Genomic DNA, 6,365 nt, shown 5'->3' on the forward strand with positions numbered 1-6,365 from the left:
GGCCCGGGGTTGGAGCTCCGAGCAGCCGGGCAGCGGGCCCTCCGGCCGCGGGCGGGAGACAGGGGAGAGCCGGCCGCTTGCACCTGGAGCGGGGGGTCCTGTAAATCTGGGTGGACTTGACTGGCGTGATCTCCAGAACTTATTTTCCACGTGGAGGGAGTGAGGTTTGTAACACCCTGTCGCGCCCGGGGAGCAAAAATATTCCAGCCTCATGAGCTGTTGCCGGTGAGAGCTGCTTACCTCTTGTGCTCTGGATACAGTGGTGCTTTTTAATCCGGCACCTGGGGAAAAGGTGTGTTTGCTGTTGCAAGCCAGAATTTAATTTTTTAAGCGCTGTTTCGTCCTTGTGTGCATCCTGTGGATTACAGCCGTTTAAATATTCCGAACATTTCCTGAAATATCATAGTTTTCTGTCTTACGGCTCGCGAGACTAGGTAAAAGATTAGAAGCGAGGTAAAGGGAAGGGGATAGGTTGACCAGTGCATCTCTTCTGGATGAGAGAATGTTGCCGATAATACATTTAAACTTAATATCTTACAACCCCTTTCTCTATACCAAAAGATGCAGAGAGTTACCCCTGAAATCTACAGAAATACCGGTGGTGTTGCTTGCCTACAGGCTTTAGTAATAGGGTAGCAGTTGGAGTTCCTGTCTGACTGCTCGTAAGTGCACAAACCTTGTACGTTCTGTAGCACACCCGCTCCCCAGCGCGTAAAAGCGAGATTAAGTGTGTGTGTGTGTTTCCATTAAGGAGAGGAAAAAAGGCGTGAAGCCTTTTGCTGGTTTCTTCTAAGACAGGCTGGTAGTTTTGCACGATTCGTACAAGTTGATGGTACTAAAGGAGCTGCTGTTCAGACTCTCAGCAGAAGCGTTCTGGGTTATATTGTTTGAGGATAGTTGGGATGTGTGACCCTGTGACACTGGTCTGCTCATACTGGCCTGTGTGAGAGCTTTCAGTGTGGATCAAACAGTTAAAACCAGCCAAATATGTATTTCACTTGTTACTGATTTGAATGGGTGGGATCCAGCTACAGTAGCAAATATTGCAGCTATTGTGTTGAAATTAAAAGCCTTAAAACTGGGTAACTGACAATTTCTTTTTTAAAGATACCTTTCTAAAGTTACCTTATTTCTACTGGTCTTGTGTTCTGCCAGTGGTACAAGTTAATGAGGTAACTCCTGAGTCCAGAAAAGGCAACATAACAGGAAGCCAGAAAGTGGTTACAGTTTGCTCAATAGTTTGAAAGCTGCTGAATCCTAAAAGAGGTGTAGTGTGTTATTTGAAGATATTATTGAAATAATGTCATCTACTATAAGTCACCCTTAGAAAAGAAGAAAATGGAAACATGGAACAATTCTTAACTTGAGAATATCATAAACTGAGATTGCCTTTTGACTAACAAGTTTCTTTTGATCCCAGTCTGTTTAGAGCTGTCAGTCAGTCTCCTGAAGGTCCCTTTCTGTGCCAGATAAGTTCTGTTTTCTGGTGTGATTCATTTGCTCAGACTTTGACCTAAGACAGACAAAAATCTTGTTGTGACTTGGTATCTGAGGAATGATTTGGTGGGGTAGGGAAAAAAAGATGTGAAATACGGTACCTTAAATATGACGGTAAGGGGTTAAAAAAATCCCAATGAACATGCTGGTGTCTTCATCAAGCATACCTAGACACTGCTTTTCAAAGATCTGCAGCCCTTTGAGTGGCACTTCTTATTTTGTCACTTGTACACAAGACTTACTTGTATTAAATGCGAGCAGGTAGACATGAAATACTGTAATCTCTGGGGAAAAAAATCACAGAGTATGTTCTTCCAAGATACAGTGCAAGTAGTTCCCAATTTAAGTACATTATGAAGGAAAACATAGCTTGGATTTAATGTAAAACTCTGGTAGTTGTACTCTGGTCACTACATGTGTGTGTCATTCAAAATGCTACACCATCTGGTATTATTTGTAATTGCTGCTCAGGAAAAAGCTTTACCAGGAACATTTTTTTGAGAGTTGCTGTAGTTGTATCAGAGATTGTGGAGGAGTATCAATTTGTGCTCTCTGTTCAGATTAATTCTTAAAATCCCCTTACTGCCAAGTTTCCTCAGTAAGAAAAACTGGGGTATTACAATATAGGTTTTTATAGAAATATGTTACATATGCAGTGTCTGAACTCGTATTTAAGAGTCTTGGGGTTTGTCTGACTACTAATTGCTGAGTAGTATAGTCATATTTTACTTTAAGAGTGAAAAAACACCCACAAAAAAAACAACCCCAAAAATCTAAGCAATGTCAGTGGGAATACTTGGGGATTTACCTTTCAAAGTAGGTCACAGTGTCCTAAATAAGTCAGCAGATCTATTTCTGTAGTATTTTGTAATATTTTTGGATAATATAATAAGCTATATAGAGACTGATCATTCCTCTTAGTGGAGCACCTGAACGTCTTGTCTCTTCTTTCCTAGTGTGGGTCCGCTCACTTCCCTCAGCCTTCTGAGTGTGGTTTGCAGCAGAGTGGGGCTGTTACGCTTTTGGAGGCAAACCTGCTCTTGTCTAATACTGAAGAGTCACAAGAAAAAAGAATAAGTTAAAGCTGTAGCCAAGCTGGTAACTGGAAGAGTAGACTTGTGTGTAGACCAAAACTTGGAAAAAACAAACCCCTAAATTAATTGCAGCTTAAACTTTTAAATTAACACAGTAATGAAAAAACAGCTCCTGTTTAACTTGTATACAGCCCACTTAAGAAATGCAGGGGTGGGGAAGGTAGTTAATGTTGCTAATCAAGACTTAGAACTTCCATATGTATACAAGCTTTGGAAACCTTCTAAGTAGTGCTAATTCTGGCACTGTAATTCTGGTACTGCCCATTCTTTCTTTTGGCAGCCAGAGCTTTTTGACTGTCAAGTGAGTGGTGATGCAGTGTGATTCTTGCAGAGATGTGTAAGCTGTGATACAGGACAAAGGCAGTTTCTTGAACTCTTTACACAGACTAGTGGCTGTCATTAACTTGAAGTTCTTTAGCAATTTGTGAAGTTTTTCAGTACAAAAATTGAGGAAATTTAACTTGAACAAAAAAAATAGGTAATATTGTTGGAATCTATATATGGGGGTTGTATATAGCTTTTAAAAAAAAACATTATGGGCTGTCTGTCCTGTATCCTTGTTTAGTGGGGGAGTGGAGCAGAATAGCTGAATTGCTTTGCTTCTGGTAAAGTAACTCAAAATTCAGATTTAGCTGTTATTATTTAACTGAAGCTTAAAGATTGCTCTCAAATGTGCACTACAAGAGCACATTGGCATAGCAATGTTTGTAACAGTTGAGTGCTATCTTTTAAGTCTTCCAGCAAAACTGGTTGCATTCCTTGGCTAACATTTAGAAAATTGGCTGAAGTGGCTCTGATGTTCTACATTTTTGTAATGTGCCATTTATGATGCAACTTTCTAGAAGAAAATGTATTTTTTTTTTTAAGATTGCTGGGGCTGAGGACAATCGTCTTAATTCTTACATCTGTCTTAGAGCAGCTTCAGTCCTTCAGTTCAGCTTCCAAAATGGGAGAAATACATTCATATTAAACCTCTATGGTTGCCTTTAACTTATGTATGTACAGCTCTCTGGAGAGAGATTCCTGACTCAAGGAAATTATTATTTTTCCTGTTACTTAAAAGTTGAAAAGTATGTCAGTTTTTGTTTGTGCCTGGCTGAGAATTTTCCAAAAACCTGATATATGTATATTTTATTTTGTTTTTAATATCTGGATTTATGCATGCTGTTCTCTGAAGAGCTATATAGCTTCATAGATGATGTGCCAGTATTTCAGATGAGTTGTGGAAAAGAAATACTCAGTACTCTTCTAGGCAGTAAGATTTCCACAGCTCTTCCAGGCTGCTTGGAAGCCCCTATGGTACTCTTCTGGTTTAAAGCTGTTATTTTTTTCAATTTTTTTTTTTCTTTTCTTTTTCCTTTTTTTTTCCTGTGTGATGTTAACATGTTTCTAAATTCCATTCTAGAAATAGCACCACAGTTTCACTTGCAGTTGAAATGATTCCTCTGGGTAATTGGCAAAATGCTTTGAGTGGTGAAGTGTTTATGTAAGTACTGCGATAAGAAAATGAGCATCACTCACCCTATGCATTTCATTCCAATTTTTGCTGCCAACATCCATGTTACTGTTGCCCAGCTGTCAGTCTCTCAGGTGCATGTGTTCCTTTTTACTTCCAGATGTATGGGGATAATAGCCTTTTCCTTCTGTGCTACCAGCTGTAATAGATCCCTACAGTTGTCTCTATATAGATACTCCTGTTGCAGGCTTAGAAGAATCATATTAGAGAAGGGGCACTTTTCTTTTTATGTGTCTCAATTGCAGAATTAAAACGTAATTGTAATGCCAGCTTTATTACTAGTTGTAAAACAGTAATTTAAAAAAATACCCCAAGTAGCCTTATTGAGGGCTTGAAGTAGCCTTATTTTTAAACTTGTGCTTTTGCAACACACTCTTAAGAAAGTCTAGTTTTGTCTTAAAAAATGCACTGAGATTTTTTGCTTTGTTTAGTATTTTAGAGACGTTTTGTTTGTCTAAGCATGTGTTCTTCAGTATTGGTAACTGTGGCTTATTTGTTAGGGTGTTGAAGGAGATTTTGGAATGAAAGACCATGCTGTTCTGACTACCCCCTGTAAAAATTGTCTTCAGGGCAGCCTGTGGGTGTTGTCTTCAGTGCGTGTCTCGAGTGCATGGGACTGGCAGCTCACTCAGGCCCTCGAACCTCAGTCACAGCTTGAATTAGACTCCCAGTGGCCCTGCCTATGTGAAGTATTTCATTTTGGTTGCCTTTTGAAATGGACAGACATGTATCTTACAGAAGCCAGTAGCACTTGCTAAAAACTTACTAGCACTTCCACAGAAGTGCCCACACTTGAGAATCAAACAATAACGAGAGCTTCTCAAATACAGCAGAGCTCTGTCAGCTCCACTCTGTTACTGTCACTTGACAGAAGACATCTGCATGGCTTCTTGTGGAAGTAAACCTTTTTCCTGGCATAAGCCAAAAAAATGTTTTGTCTGTTTTATGAATGTGGGGCTTAAGGAGGGTTCACGAGTTAGAGCATTGGATGCAGGTGCTAACAGTAGGATTCCTGTCACATTGTGCCCGAGCAGCACTGTAAGAACACTCAATAGCAGTCGCAGACATTAGAACGTGCAAAGGATCTCCCAGTGTTAGCATCATCTTAGCGTTTGCTGGAACATCTGCTGGGAGACCTTAGCTTGAGGGAAGGTGACAGGACTGAAATCTCTCTGGAGAGCGCTGGCAAAATATGAATGAAAATAGCTTGGCTAGCTTGACTGGAGAGCAGCAAGATTTTAGGTTTTAGCCTGGATCTTCCTTCCTTTCATCCGTTATTTAATAAGCACGTTTAATATTGAAAAATCTTCAGTGAAAAATTTGACTTGCTTACTGCTTATGTGAAGGAAAAGGATTTTGTGCTGAATTAATATTTTTGACAGGCTGTGTAGTCATTGACCTCAGCAGATCAATGGAATTTCTTTAACTGTTACCTAGTGTTATAGGTATCACATTTTATAGAGTTTGTGGGATTTTTGTTGGTTGGGTTTTTTTTGTTGCTTGGTTGGTTTTTATAAACTAAGAGTAGGACTTGTAATAGTCCTGTAACATTTCTGTGCTGGGTACAGACACATCAGCTGCTGCTCTTAGACACTGCTCAGTATTTTCCATGTATCTCTATAATACTTGATTATAAACTGATTGGATTTAGGAAGACTTAGTTGCCTTAGTGTATTTTGAGAGAACTACTTAGAAATGTCGTAACAAAATCCTCATTCAGTTGATGAGGCTGTTGAATTACAATTTAGTATTTTTTCTATGTATAAATTCTGGGATTGGGACTTGCTTCATTATATGGGGCAATAATTGCCTGTGAACTGTTTGGACTTCTAGGTTAAAGTACTTCTTAATTTGACAGAACATATGATGATATAGCCATGAGTAGGGAGAAGTAGCTAAAAAATTACATGGGTTTTGAGAAACTTCACATTTGTAAGTATTGAACTATTTGAATACTACTCAGCAATAACGTTTTGATGTACAGCTTGCTTAAAGCTTCTTTCCAGTGCTCTTCTTTTTGTGCAGTTATTTCAGCATTTTTGTGTGTTGATAATGAGCGAAAGTTTTCATCCCAGCTTCCACATTTTGTACATACTTGGAAACTTCTGACACCTGAATGAAATTAGTAACTTACTACAACTTGCATTTTATAGCTTTTTGCCTTGATGAGATACTATCTAAAATTCTTTACTCTGTTAAAATTACTCTGGTTATTAAACTATTTTAAACAGTGATCCTTAATCAAAGGATTTTGTTCT

This window comes from Corvus brachyrhynchos, unplaced genomic scaffold (assembly GCF_000691975.1).
Source record: "Corvus brachyrhynchos isolate BGI_N302 unplaced genomic scaffold, ASM69197v1 scaffold398, whole genome shotgun sequence".
In the NCBI taxonomy this organism is placed as follows: Eukaryota; Metazoa; Chordata; class Aves; order Passeriformes; family Corvidae; genus Corvus; species Corvus brachyrhynchos.